Source organism: Equus caballus, chromosome 2, assembly GCF_041296265.1.
Source record: "Equus caballus isolate H_3958 breed thoroughbred chromosome 2, TB-T2T, whole genome shotgun sequence".
Lineage (NCBI taxonomy): Eukaryota > Metazoa > Chordata > Mammalia > Perissodactyla > Equidae > Equus > Equus caballus.
This window is the reverse complement of record NC_091685.1, coordinates 52,730,461-52,745,019: the sequence shown is the minus strand read 5'-3', so window position 1 is coordinate 52,745,019 and position 14,559 is coordinate 52,730,461. Positions and strand designations below refer to the sequence as shown.

The 14,559-nt window shown below is 46.6% G+C and overlaps 1 long non-coding RNA gene across 3 annotated transcripts in view; it reads right to left on the bottom strand.

Annotated features, from left to right (window-relative positions):
• The window catches only part of LOC138921527 (uncharacterized), a 48,372-nt gene extending 35,522 nt beyond the window's left edge, over positions 1–12,850 (bottom strand). The window contains exons 1-4 of one of the 3 annotated variants that reach the window (XR_011434162.1): positions 12,718–12,850; positions 12,124–12,358; positions 6,425–6,534; positions 5,103–6,036 (exon numbers count right to left, since the gene is read on the bottom strand). This is a non-coding gene — a long non-coding RNA (uncharacterized lncRNA). Of the gene's footprint in view, positions 1–5,102; positions 6,037–6,424; positions 6,535–11,596; positions 11,724–12,123; positions 12,597–12,717 lie in introns of those variants that run through there. The other 2 variants (XR_011434164.1, XR_011434163.1) reach the window with 2 other exon arrangements.
• Positions 12,851–14,559: the final 1,709 nt, after the last annotated feature.

Genomic DNA, 14,559 nt, shown 5'->3' with positions numbered 1-14,559 from the left:
ATTAAAAATTAATCCACATCAAATAACATAATAATAAAACTACACAACCACAAAAAAAACAAAGAACAAGCTTAAAAGCAAGCAGCGAATAAAGCAGGTTTAGTGTGCAAGAACCATCCTTAAACTAAAGTCTACTCAGCAGTCACAGCAGAGCCCGGGATCCCGCAGGTCATATCCGCCAAAGGAACATAACCGTCCCCTGGAGTTCTGTATACACTCACGAGAAAGAGCGAACAAACATTGTCCCAGCAGACAAATACACAGAATTTGCTACTCATAGACCTCAATGCAACACTACTTAGGTGAGAGGCAAACTGAATCCAGAAGGCAGAAGAGGTTTCCCAGAAGCCATGGTGGAGAAGAGGAGCTTGCTACACGGGATAAATCAAAACAGGCCTGGACCATGAGAAACAAAAACAGAGAGCACCATCAGTCCAGTGTGTTTTTTGATGAGATACGTTTCAAAATGGTAGAACTAAAATGGTAGCCAACAATAATGATAAATGGCAGGAGCAATAAAGGCACTCCAGCATGCTCAGCCTGTAGAATGGTTTGGGGGGAGGCCAGAATTATTGATTACCTTTAGATCTGTTACCTGAAGTGCAAATGTTAAAACTTTAACAGTGCTACTGAAAATGTGGAGACAGAATAGTTAACCTCTAAGATAATACAGCCAGAGAGAAGTAGGCATAAATAGTCCTTCAGTAATATAATAGGAGATAGAAAAAAGAAAAGTTACTTAAAAAGAGCAATGGTAAATAGAGAATAAAATGGAAGAAGAATTCAAAAATATTAAAGGTCACAATAAATGTGAATGGATAAAACTAGTTAGTTAAAAGGCAGTAATTATAAAGATTAAAAACTCCAGGCCTATTTTGTTTATAACAGACACATGTGAAATATAACACCATGGAAAACTTGAAAGTAAAGATATAGGAAAAGATATACCAGAGAAGTACTAATCAAATAAAAGCGACACAGCAGTATTTGTTTTAGGCAAATCTGAAGCTGTATATAGTTGAATGGAGTCAACAAGCCAGCCTCAAAATGTATAATGAAAAAGCAGACAGATTACAAGGAGAAATGGAAAATCCATGATTACATTAGATTTTTAAAGCCTCTCTTAGAAACAGAAATATTGAATGAAAAATATTCATCATGATAGAAGATTTGACATCAGGTAACAAGCTTAATCTAATTGACATATGTAGAACTCTAGACTCGATACTTAGTGCATATACATTATTTTCAAACACACATGTAATTTCTACAAAAATTAACCATGCATTAGCTCATAAAGAAAACTTCAAACATACGAGAGTCAATAGGACACAGATCACTTTCTTTGACAGCAGTGCACCAAAACCAGAGATCAATAACAAAGATAAGTGACCTTATTCCAAGTATTTGGAAAGTGAAACACATACATATACACCAATCAAAACGTGTCTAGGGGCCGGCTCCATGGCCGAGAGGTTAAGTTCAAGCGCTCTGCTGCGGCAGCCCAGGGTTTGGATCCTGGTTGCGGACATGGCACCACTCGTCAGGCCACGTTGAGGCGGCGTCCCACATCCCACAACTAAAAGGACCTGCAACTAAGATCTACAACTGTGTATGGGGGGGGTTGGGGAGATAAAGCAGGAAAAAAAAAAAAAATATTGGCAACAGCTGTTAGCCCAGGTGCCAGTCTGAAAAACAAAACAAAACAAAACCAAAACGTGTCTAAATAACTTTATATCGTAAACTCATATACAGTTTATAGACTATTTTGGACTGGATAACACAAAACTAAAAACAAAATGTGTGCACCAGTGACAGCAGGAATTGGAGGGAAAATGTCCCCCTGTGTGGATATAACAGAAGAGAAGGATGATTGAAAATGACAGAGATAACCTTTCAAAAGAAGAAAGGAGAACTGGAAATAGAACAATAGTATAAATTCTAGGAAAGCAGAAAAAAGGGACACACTTAATGACATAGAAAACAAAGATAAAAGAGATCTACAAAATAAAAATGCAACAAAATTCTTTCATAAAGAAAGAGAAAATATGAATAGCACTGTAACCATGGAGGAGAGTGAATCAAGTGTCAGGTTTCTGATGAAAGAGCACCACACTCCAATGATAGTTAGACAAGTTCCAACCACTGCTGGGAAAACAATCACCTCTTATCCATAAGCTGTCCTAGGAACAGACCAAGAAGGAACCTCCCTAACTCACTTTATGAGGCTAACAGTATAGCTTTGAAATGAAAACTAAACAAAGACAGTTGGAGAACGGAAAATTAGAGACCAACGTTGTTATGAACATTGCCCTATAATTGGGCTAAAATCTGAAATGAAATCTTAGTAAATGGGATCCAACATTGTATTTTAACAAAGCATCCAAGTCATGGAGGATTTACCTTAACTATTCAGGATGGCTTAACGACATGAAATCCACTAACATAAGTGCATCACACTAGGAACCCGGGCGGGTAGGGAATCAGCACCAAATGAACAAGTGCTCACACCTACAGATGGGGAGGAAAAGTGCGAAAAATTAACCAGCAAACATTTTACCAAACTTGCAGTACAGGGAAATGGTAAAATGATAAAACACATCAAACAAAATGTTGCAGTAAACATCTTGATCAGTGGTGAAAGCAAAAGTTATTCTCATTAAAGTTAAAAGAAGCCCCAAGGACACTTGGAATCACCACTTTTGCTCATCATTGTAGTGGACGTGCTAGCCAACAAACGAAGAAAAATAGAAGAAGTAGAACACATAAGAACTGTAAAGGGAAAAACAAGATTCACTGTCATTTTCAGGTGATTGTTCTCTTAGAAGCTCTATGAAGCCAATCCTCAAACTGTTAGAACTAACAAAAATGGAGCAAGGCTGCTGCAGTCAAAATCAAAATACAGAAATCAATAGCACTCATTTATACTGAAAAGATAACACCAACTAGAACTTTTAAAAAAGATACAATTCCACAGATAAAACAAGAATGGCTAGGAGCTGGAACTTGTAGAAGCTGAGTAACAGACACGTGTGTTCATTATTCTAGTTTGTCTCCCTCTGCATAAACCTAAAATTTTCTATTTTTAAAAGTTAAAATCTAAAATAGATCATGACCCACTCAGAATAACAACAAATCTATCAGGTACTTAGGATACCTCGAAATGTATCTTACAAAGATGTGCAAGAATTTTAGAGAGGAAATTATTTAAAACTCATTGAGTAACATTAAAGGAAACATATAAAGAAAGAAATGACCATATTCATGACATGAAGCTTTTTTTAAAAGTTTTTTGGTGAGGAAGATTGGCCCTGAGCTAACATCTGTTGACAATCTTTGTCTTTCTTTTCCTCCCAAAGCCCCAGTACATAGTTGTATATGCTAGTTGTAGGTCATTCTAGTTCTTCTATATGGGATGCTGCCACAGCACAGCCTGATGAGCAGTGTGTAGGTCCACGCCCAGGATCTGAAGTGGCAAACCCTGGGCCGCTGAAGTGCAGCACGTGAACTTAACCACTCAGCCACGGGGCGAGCCCTGACATGAAGCTTTGATGTTGTGAGGATGTAGTTTTCCCCCAAATTATAAGTTCCCACAGGGTATTATGGAGAACTCAGCAAGAAGATTCTAAAGTTCATAAGAAATTCTATCAGTTCAAGAATAGTGAAGACAATTTTAAAGAGGAGGAAGGGAGAGGAGGAAGGGAAATGAACTTTTTCCAGCACTTAGCCCAGGCCAGGTGCTGGTCGCGGCCCTTTCCCTCTATGACCTCACTAATCCTCCCCGCAGCCCTGTGGGGCAGATACCAGTATCATTGCCATTTCCTAGAGGGAGACACTGGGGGAAAGATGACATCATTTGTCTGAGGTTTAGGGGGACCAATCTTTACTGTGTGCCCAGCACTGATGGGGTGCTGGGACATGGGATTCTCAGTGCTCACACCGGGGAAGTCCCCACAACACAGCCTGGTTAATCACCTCCCCAAGGCCCCATGTCAGGAACCAGCTGGCAGAGCTGATATGCAAAGCCTGGCAAGCTGACCTCGGTGCCTGCCCTCGACACAACAACGCATCTAAACCCTTAAGGCTTAGGTTAAATTACAGAACACTGAAACCACTGATACTGGGCAGGGCATAAATCAATAGTCCAACAGAACTAGGAACCCAGAAGCACACCTGTCTATACTTGGTATTATCAGTGGGGGAAGGACTCAACAAATGTCACTAGGATGACTGGTCATCTCACCTATGTGGGGGAAAATAGATGCTGACCCCATGCAATAAACAATAAATTCCAGTTATACTAAACGTGAGCAGTGAAAAGTTAAAATTTAGAAGAAATGATAAGAAATCTCTTTTGGAGCTTAGGAAAGAGAGTAGGATTTCTTGAACCAAATTTAAAAAGAAAAATGGGCAAATGATGAGAATAAGTAACTCAAAGAAGAAACACAAAGAACAATATAAACACAGAGTCTGCGAGTCTCCAGTAATAGGAAAATGACAATGGGGACAATGAAATATTTCAGTTCAGCTTGGCGCCACTTAACGGGCTGAAAATGTCACGTTAGAAAAAACGTGGGTAACCAGAACCAGCAGGCATCTAAATTGGTACAAGCAACTTAGAAAGCAACAGAGCAAAATACATTAAAGGAGAAAATGGGCTACAACTCAACCACTCATTTATAACAGACTCCCCAGAGCTCACGCCGGTGTGTACACAGAGAGGTGCAAGTATCCTCCACCACACCAACACCACAAAGTTGGGGAAAACAGATGTTTATCACCAGAGGAGTGCACACTTTATGGCTTAGTCATTCAGTTAAAAGGAATGAAGCGGGGCCACCCCAGTGGTGCAGCAGTTAAGTTCGCATGTTCCGCTTCAGCGGCCTGGGGTTCACTGGTTTGGATCCTGGGGAGAGGACACGGCATGGCTTGACAAGCCATGCTGGGGTAGGTGTCCCACATATAAAGTAGAGGAAGATGGACACGGATGTTAGCTCAGGGTCAGTCTTCCTCAGCAAAAAGAGAAGGATTGGCAGCAGATGTTAGTTCAGGGCTAATCTTCCTCAAAAAAAAAAAAAAAAGGAACAAAGCAAGTGCATATATCAACATGAATAAGTCTTTAAAAACATATCGATTTAAAAAAAACAAGTGGCAAAGGCTGTTGTATATAGTAGGGTACATTTACATAATATTTAAATACAAGAACAATATCAAGTATTGATTAGGGCTCTGCATATGCACATGAACCTTCCAACTTAGGAGCAGTGGTTGCTTCTGCAGGAGGAGGAATCAAGTGGGGAAGGAGACAGGGATTCTGATAAATAGATCTTTAACATCTCACAGCTTAAGTTTTAGTACTTCTGAAGCATATATTTAGTAAAATCTGGTTGGTAAGAACATGTGTATAACAGTTAGTGTCCTTTTTTCAACTTCTAAAATATTTTACATTTTATAAGACAATGGGTGATGGGGACCAAAATTGTTTTTCAATCATCTTTTCCATGATAATATCTCAAATTATACTGAAATTGGCTGGAAAAATGATTTTAGTTCAGAAGTTCCTTGGCATGCCTCACTTCAGGAACGCATCGCGGGCGCAGCTGCACTCTGAGAGTTAACACAGACTCTGATTCCAGTGCGCGCGCCCAAGATCACTGCCAAAACCCAGGATTTAAAAGACAAAAGCAAAAGAGCCAAACCAGGTTCTCAGATGACATTCAGATACATGTGAGCATAGACCTCATGAGAAATGCTTAAATCCTATCCTGGCTTTAATTACAAATACAGCAAAACACAAAATGAGGAATCTTTTGGTCAAGCTGCAGGGTGGCACTCAGCACGGCCCACGGAAGGATGGCATGGCAGGGTCCCTCAGCAGTCCCCAGAGTGGCCCATCGAGACTGCCCCAGCGGCCCCAGCTCCCAGGAGCAGGTGAACGGCTGGAAGGTCCAGGCTGAGTCCAAGGAGATGGCCTGAATTTTTAAGCAGTTGCCTGGAAGCTGAGCTCATAATGTAGCCTTGGGATGACATGAAAGCCTAAAGGATTAAAAAAATATCAATATGATGCTGAATTATTTGGCTTCTCCATCCCATCTAGCAATTGGAGGCAAGGTATTCTGGGCATTAAACAAAGCACAAGGAAGCCAAATGAAGAATGAGCTGGAGGAAGTGTGAGGATGGAAATGGCAGCCTGTCACAAAGTGTGAGATTCAGTGCACACAGTTCAATTGACAAAGTTTATCAGAACCACCTTGCCATTCTATTTAAAACCCAATGAAATTACAATCTCATTGCTATAGACATGATAAGTATCCCAAAGATAGAGTACAAGATTACAAAATGTCTACCACGGCCTGTTAAGACCCCGTCTGCGTCATGACACAGGCTGGGGAGCGCCTGCACCTGCCTCTTAGCAGAGGCTCACCCGCCGAAGCCGACGTCCCTCCTTCGCACGGTGAGGGCACTAACAGGACAGGCTGCGGGACTCCTCCGCCAGGACTGTGAGACCGTGCCGCCAAGGTCTGCAGACAGCTCCTGGCAGGGAAGCAATCAGTACACGCCTTTTTAAGTAACAAGTGCTGGGATAAGAACGTTAAGTTTAATAAAATACTAAACACACAGAGAGAAACAGCTACGGAGACTGTTTCCTAAAACATTGTGTCTAGATTATATCTGCTTCACTTTCTCCATGCCAGAGAGCTGATAATTAGAAAACTGAACAGATTACGGAGCTGGTTAGTACAGCTCCGGGAGTCACAGGGCCCCAGGGCCAGCCATTTGGTACAGAAGAAACATCAGAAAATGTTTCTCACACCTGTCTTGGTAAATCATACTATAGGAACAATTTAGCTTAAAAGGCCTCTGGAACACATTCTGATACAAAACAAAATTTTTTTGCAACTGTAATGAGTTCATTACAACATCATCTATGCCAGGAAGAAAAACGTTCAGCTTCTTTAGGTGATGTAGTTGCATTCCTTAAAAGAGCCTTTACTTTCCGCAGCTGTAACATCTATCCAATTAGGTCTATGTTAACTGTATTTATAGATTTTTAAAAGAAAGTTTTGAAGCATTTAAAAATGGATGTGATGTTTGTTTCCACAGGAAAGAACAGAAAGAGCAGAATGAGAAGTGAGAGAAGGAACCGTGTCCGTCTGGGGAGCACGGTCACAACAGCAGGGCTGATCGCTCATGGACACGGCGGACCCTCAGGGTCGTCTGCACGCCCTCCTGAGACCCTACCATAAGGAATCCTAATAATCACCATAAAACACTCAAAGAGTTGGAGAGAAGAGAGAGCGACCGAGCTTTGGAAGATGGAAGAGGTTATCCACTCAGCAGAGGAGAGCAAGCAGGAACCCCGTCTCCCGGTGGGGGGCCATCAGCAGGGTGAGATGGCTGAGCAGCATCCCAGAAAGGCTTGGGAATGGCAGACTGGGGGCATCTCTGGGGCCAGCACAGGCTGGGCTTAGGGGCTGTCCAAGTAGAAGCAGAGCCCCAGGTCCCTTGCCAAGCCAGCAGAGCTGGCCGAATGACCCCCGTGTCCCACAGACTAGGAGATGTACTTTCTGGAGACACTGAGGCAGGGAAGATCTGCACTCAGGGACCCCAGTCATAGCTCGAGGGAGGGTGGGAGCAAGGTGCCAACCAGAAAACGAAAGGATTAAAGAACAACCACAAAGCACACTTAAGGGTGAGACATCCACTTGAACTCTGATCCCGTCAGCTCACAGGCCCTGCATCCAGCTTAAATCCTCAGCAGGAGGCTTCAGGGTTCTTCTTTGGGGAACCAGACCAGGCTAAGAAAACAGAGAAGGTCAGCGATGCATGAAGGTCCCTGTGCCAAATGTGTGCTTCTGAAGCACAGAGAACTTTCGATCAGCTCTTCGGTGTCTCCTTCTTAAATATAAACAGAGAGCCGAAATTCAGACATTTGGAAAAGTCACGGTGGGGGGGGGCGGGGGTGGGGGGAAGAAACTCAGAGCTACTAGTGAGAATGAAGTCAGCAAAAGAATGCCTAAAAAATAAAAATGAACAACTCCAAGAGTTTAGAGAATTCTTGCACCCAGGAAAGTGAATAGAACACTAAAAAAAGAAACATTCACAGAACAAGAATATCTCTTGGAAATTAAATATCTGGTAGCAGAAGCAAATAACCTGAATAGCAGGGTTGGGAAAGGAAATTAAACAAACTCTCCCAGAAAGTAGAACAAAAATGCAAAGATGAAAAAGACGTAAGAAAATTAGAGGATGCTGTCAGGGATCTGGGACATCCAGCTGATAGCAGTGTCAGAAAAAGCAGGATAAGGACAGTGAGGAAGAAGTAACTGAAGAAATAATACATGGAATTATCCCGGCACCTTACAGCGTGAGCTTTCACAGGAAGGGCCACAGAGTGCCCAGCACAGCACTGACAAGCACTTAGCTAAAGCACACCATCAGGAAATGTGGAAATACCAGGGATCGAAAGAGGAGAAAAGCTTCCAGAAGAAACAAACAGGCTGATTCCAAGGATTGGCAGAGTGCCACCAGCTTCTCAAGCAGCAATGGGCCTAGAGACCATGAAGAGATGTCATAAAATACTGAGGAAATGCGACTTCCACCTTGGAATTTTATACCTAAACAAACCAGCTGTCAAGGGTGCAACACACAGACATATTTGCATGCAAAGTATAGCAGACACACATCCCAACCTTCTTTCTTACTCGCAGAACCCTGTTTTGTTTGAAACAACAATGTGTACAGCTATTTCCTTTCCTATCTTCCCATGTGGGTAGCAGTGGCCCTGTGCCACAGTAAGGCCAAGAGAAAAATCTGCTACGAAGTTTTCTTGAAATGTTCTTATTCTCCCGATAAAATAGATTTCACTGACTCTGATTTTTGCCTCTTCTGCCCTATTACTGCCTGGAATACAGATATAATGCCAAGGGCCACAGCAGCCATCATGACACCAGGAGTCAGTAAGCAGAAAGGCAAAAGTCAACATGTAAGTATGGCAGATGCAAACAAAAGTAAGATCCTGGGTCCCTGCTATTATCAGATCCTGACTCACTACACCAGCTTCCACACTGCTTACTTCACAACTGCTTCTCACGTAAAGGCAAAGAAAAAAAGGAACGAAAATTGCTGTAGTCAGGTTTTCTATTATTTCCATTCGAAGTCATTCCAAACAAGTTATCAAAAATTTTTATCTCCCACACACTTCACACCTCAGGTAGTTACTAGAAGATGTGCTCCACAAAATTAAGGAATAAACTAAGAAAAAGAAAATTATGATGCTCAGAAAACAGGTGATGCAACTCAGAAAGGACACAGAGGCATTCCTAGCACCTCGGAGACAGGGCAGTCCAGAGAGGGCAGCTGTATGGCGTGCCTGAAAGTCCCCGTTTTATATTGGAGCAGGTGGATAAAGGGCTCCAGGAGAGAGACCGCCAAGGAAAACAGATAATGGGTAATTCCCTGTGTGTCTGATCACACTGAAAAGAGTTTAATAATTCTCCCAGAAAGTCCAGAGGTAAAGATTGGGACACAGGAAACAAAGCCAAACAGGAACAAAAACAAAAACAGAAAGCAATTATTAACTGTAGGAAAAACAACAAGTTGTAAGGGGATGAAGTATAATTATAGAACACTGCAGCTCAACTGTGAACAGTACGTGCAAAGTGTTCAAGTGCAAACATGGAACTTTTTTAAAATGTTGGCAATATTACTCTGGAAAGTTGGAAAGAAGAGAAGCCAGTGTGGCTGGAGGAGAATGAGCAAGGGGGAGAATGATCAGAAAGCAGATCATAGAGGAGAACAGAGACTGGGTTATCCAGAGGTTTGGATCGCCCTAAGAACCACAGAAAGCCACCGGGGAGTTTTAAACAAGAAACCGGCAAGAGTCAACTCATGATGGACAATGATGACGCTGGCTGTGGTGCTGGCAAGAATGCGCTGGGCAGGGCAAGAGAGAAAGCCAGCAGACCAGTTAAGAGGATACGACAACAGGGGTAAGAGGCTTCTGCAGAAGAGAGGAAAAGGAAAAAAACGTGGCCAAGATGGGAGAAATGGGGGAAGGTGGGTAGATAGAACACATTTTGGAGGTTAGTGCCTTACAGAGGGAAAGGGGAGCCTCCCGGGGGTGGCTTTCCAGGTGTTGTGAGGCATCTTGAGGAGGCAGAGGACGTTGTTACTGAGGTGCAAACTCTGGGGGAGGAACGGGTTCAGGAACGGAGGGTCTGGAATCCAGTGTTCTGTTTTGGACCTGTTAGGACTGAGATGCCACTGAAGGGCACTAGGCAGGCGAATGTTCTGGACTCAGGGTAACACACAGAGAGACAAACCCAGGAATATGCTCTGCCTTCAACAAGTAGCCTCCTCCCTTGTCTCTGGCCAACATGAAGAATCTCTCATGAAATGCTTGGATTCTGAAATAATCTCAGTGCTACAATCTGGTGCACTGACTAGGAGCTGATACTGAGAATCCAAGTGAATCCCGGGATGTCACAAACTGTGACCCACTCAAAACGTTTAGGCCCAACTGGTTTTCTATTTCGACTCATATTTATCCTAAGGGAAAGCTCTCTCCACCAAAGCTGCAGTCGTAAAATAATAAAGTCCCCCTCTATTAAATAATTTCCCATTATTAGCTTGATTTAGTAAACATTGGCTCTAACAGATAATACCGTCCATGGTCAGTGGACTTCTGTTTACACGGAGAGCTTGTGCCCGGTTGGAGATCCCTCAGGCACACTCTGAGATTCAGTTCCAGGTTTTGAAAAGGTCTCTCTGAAAACACTTTCAAAAGGACCAATTTGTGGAAAAGTCTTTCAAAACACTTTGGACTACCACTATTTCCATTTGCAGGTCATCGACTTCTTTGATGGCCAGCAGTATTCTTTCTTGGCCTTCTTACTGCTCCTTCATTACTTTGTGCAAGTCTTACTTAATCATTAATTCCCAAGTGAGTCTTCACTGCCCTGTGGATTTTAATGAGAGCTGGGTTTTAGCCACATTACTGTACGTGTGGTGGGGGCGGAGGGCAGCAATGGCAATTGCAAAATAAAATGTATCATAAAGTGGTACAGTTCGCGACTGAGGCCTGTCGTTGAAAAATAAACGCCTGTTACATAGAATCACAGAAATTGAGAGTTGGAGGCCAACGCAAGTCATTCGTAGGTAGACCGACAGCGCCTCTAGCGGCAGAAAGGCGATGGCGGCGGTGGCGGAGATCCAGAGAAGCTTCTGAACTTTTAAAAAGGCACCTGCTGGGTCAGTGCTCATTATGCAAAAAGAAAGGATCCACGGGTGCCCAATTTTAAGGAGATACAACTCGGGAAAATTTAGATCTATAAAATAACTATAATAGCCACACTTTAGTTTAATTTCGAAATGAGCTGTCGCTTTACACAAGGCTGATTTGACTTTATAGGTGAGAAACTGATGGCGTGGAGGCAGGCGTGAAAAATCTGCTAAATTTGGCCGCCACAGACAACTAGGGAGCAATTCGGAATTTAAAAAAGAGAAAGAAAAACTAAAGAAGTCGACCAAAGTGTCTATTTTACAAATAGCGTGGAACACACCTGGCATACCTGCGGAGAAGGGGACTGCTCACCTGCGTGGCTACTGCGCGTCCCCCAGGTGTATCTCTGGGGGAGACGGGTGGAAAGGAAACTTCCAGAGGGCCGACCCAGAGCCTGGGGGGCGGGGCGTTCACTCAGGGACAGGGTCAGTAAGATGACCTGAGGAGCATCAGCCAGGGCAACACTATAACTGTCAAGACATAGACAGACACCCTAGCAAATGACCCCCAGGGGTTGGGTTGGGAAGCAATGGGGCAGCAGCCTCGAGGCTGTGCCATCCGGCTACCCGCAGGCAGCTTCTGGGCCCGACTCAAGCGCTCCTCCTCCCGCCGGGAATTGGCATCTGGTGGGGGGCTGTCCCCTCCGCCAGGAGCCTCAGCCCCCCCCCCAGCTGCGCCCCAGTGCGCCCCCTCGCGGGGCAGCCCCGCCACTTGGCGTCGCCCCAGTGCTGCGCGTGGTGCCCCTCGGGGCGAGGTCCCCAGCAGCGGACGATCCCGGGCGGCTGGCGGGAGAGGAGAGCTGGGCGCCGGCGGGGAGCCGCCTGGGCTCGGCGACTTACCTCGGGCGGCGCGCTCGCTGCCCTCGTCCCTGCCCTTCAGTGCCGCAGCTTGCGGGCGGGGAGCGGGCGTGGGACCGAGGGATTCCCTGCTGCAGGGAGTCAACTCCAACCGCTCCGCAGCCCCGCCGCCGGTGAGCTCGTCTACGCCGTCATTTTTTCAAAGCTTTCCCCCGTGTGCGCGCGCGCTGTGCTGGCAGGAGCCAGCCTGAGCCTTAGCCCGGGAGGAGGAAGATCCCTGGTGAGAGAAGGAGGTCAGTGGTCTGGATCCCCCGCCAACAGTCACCGGCCTCATTACCAGGGGCAAACGATCGTCTCCCCCGCACCCAGCTGCCGGCGACGTCCCGCGGGCTCTAGAGAGGGCACATGGTCCCGCCCGGGGCGGCTGGGGGCGGGGCTCCCTGGGGCGGCGCGCCCAGCGTCGCAGACGCGGCTTGGTGGCGGTGCGGGCGCCCAGAGCGCTCGCATCCCACCCTGGAGGATGCGGCCGCGGGGGCGGGCGCTGGCTGCCAGCGGCACGGTCCGCGGCCCGGCCCAGCTTCCCAGTCAGAGGCGGGGAGCGGTGGCTCGCGGATCCCTCCCCCACTCCCGGCGAACCTGCAGAAGGCGGGTGGCGGGTCTGAGAAGCGGTCCACCGCCCACGTCTCAAAACCGACCCGGACGGCGGCGGCCTGAGGAATCAGCCTGGACTCAGGGGCGGGCGGCTCCGGGCGTTCGGTTCTGACGCAGTGCTTCAGGTTTCCGGGGGCGGGTTGACTCCCGTATCCTTCCCGTGGCCTGGACCCAGGAAAGAGCGCATGGCGATGTTTCCCAAACTTGCCTGATCCAGAGAAGCATCTGGGTTTGTGTGTGAGCAATACAGATTCCCGGGCGCCCTCCCACGCCCTTGGAATGGGACTCTCCAGGCCGGGGACCCAGGGGACCGCTGGGGGTGGGGGTGGGCAGCATGCCGCGCGTGGAGGGCCCTGCCCTCAATCCTGGTTCCTGGCGTCCCCGCCTCCTCCACTGCAGCCTCCCTGAGCTGTGAAGTCAGGACTCCAGTGCCCTCTGGGGACCATCCGGAGCTCAGCGAGGGGGTTACGCAGACTCAAGGGGCTGGCTGGCTGTATCAAGGGGGGCTGCGACCCACCTTGGGGGGCTATGGCGATCCCCAACCTTGGCGACTTATTAGAAGGAAGCGAGTTGAGATAAAACCACCCCACCCAGATTAATTAACTCGGAATCCCTGCAAATGGGCAGAGCCTGAGTCAAAACCCCAGGTGCTTCCACTGTGCAGGCAGGCCAGAGGACCAAGCGCCCCGCCGCAGTCTGTCCTGTGCCCTCCCACCCAGTCTCAGGGGCCAAGAGCCCGCAGTTCAGGAAACCCCCTCCCTCACCATTCCTTCCTACTGGAAAGTGGCTGTTGCTCCATCTGCCTCCTGCCCCCACGTGTCTGCAGTGCCCAGGAACCCTCAACCCTCTCAATAAGGTGCAGGCCTTCTTCACAATCCAAAAGCGGGACCCACTGGCCCAGAGGCCCCCGTCAGTGCCAGGGCATCTCAACACTCCTGGAAGCAAGGCTAGGGTCCAGCCCCAGCTTCAGTCCAGCCCTGCCACATACCTGCTCTGCACACCCTTTCCTTGTTCATTCGTTTGCTCCATCAGCAATTAGCAACGCTGTGTTAGGGGCTTGAGAAACCCAACTAATGAGAACCCCCGCTTGCCTCAGAGACTTTTCTGTCTGGTAGGACAGACTGACAAATCACGACTATCAAACGAACCGTGTGAGCTGGCTACTTAAACTTTTTAATAAGCATTCGATTGTTTGTTAACTGCTACATCATTTATTATGTACTTCAAATAATTGTAGGATTGTGCTAAAGTGCTTCCCATGCATTATTTCATTTTAAAATCCTGACTATCCGAATGAGAACCTGCAGCACAGAGAGGTTAAGTAGCTTTCCCATAGTCACACAGCTAGGAGGTACGTCGGAGCCCCCACCAGAGCTGTCTGCAGACACAGCCTGTGTGTTTCTGACTGCCAGACTTCAGGGACACATCTGTTAGGGGAAAGTAAGAGGCAAACCTTCCAGGGGGCTGTGAGCATGGAAGGCTGATGTGACGCCTGAGCTGTGATGAGAATTCCCGCCCTGGCGTTTGCAGTGGTGATTCTCCCTAGGAAGGGTGGCCTGAGAAGGACAGTTTCACTGGGACTGGGGTGGTTCTGATCCCTGTGTTCCAGAGAACTTTCAGAAACGCTGCTCCTGAAACTTAAACATTGTTTCCTTTGAAGTCAAGGGGACGGACCAGCTTGGGGACAGTCCAGCTCCGGCGCCTTGAATCCTCCTGACTGGTCACGTTGTCCACTCGTAATGGACCTGATAGGTGCTGGGCATTACACACTTTCCCTCCTAAAGACCCACTTCTTTTCCATCTTTAATATCCAGCTGCTAGCCTTGA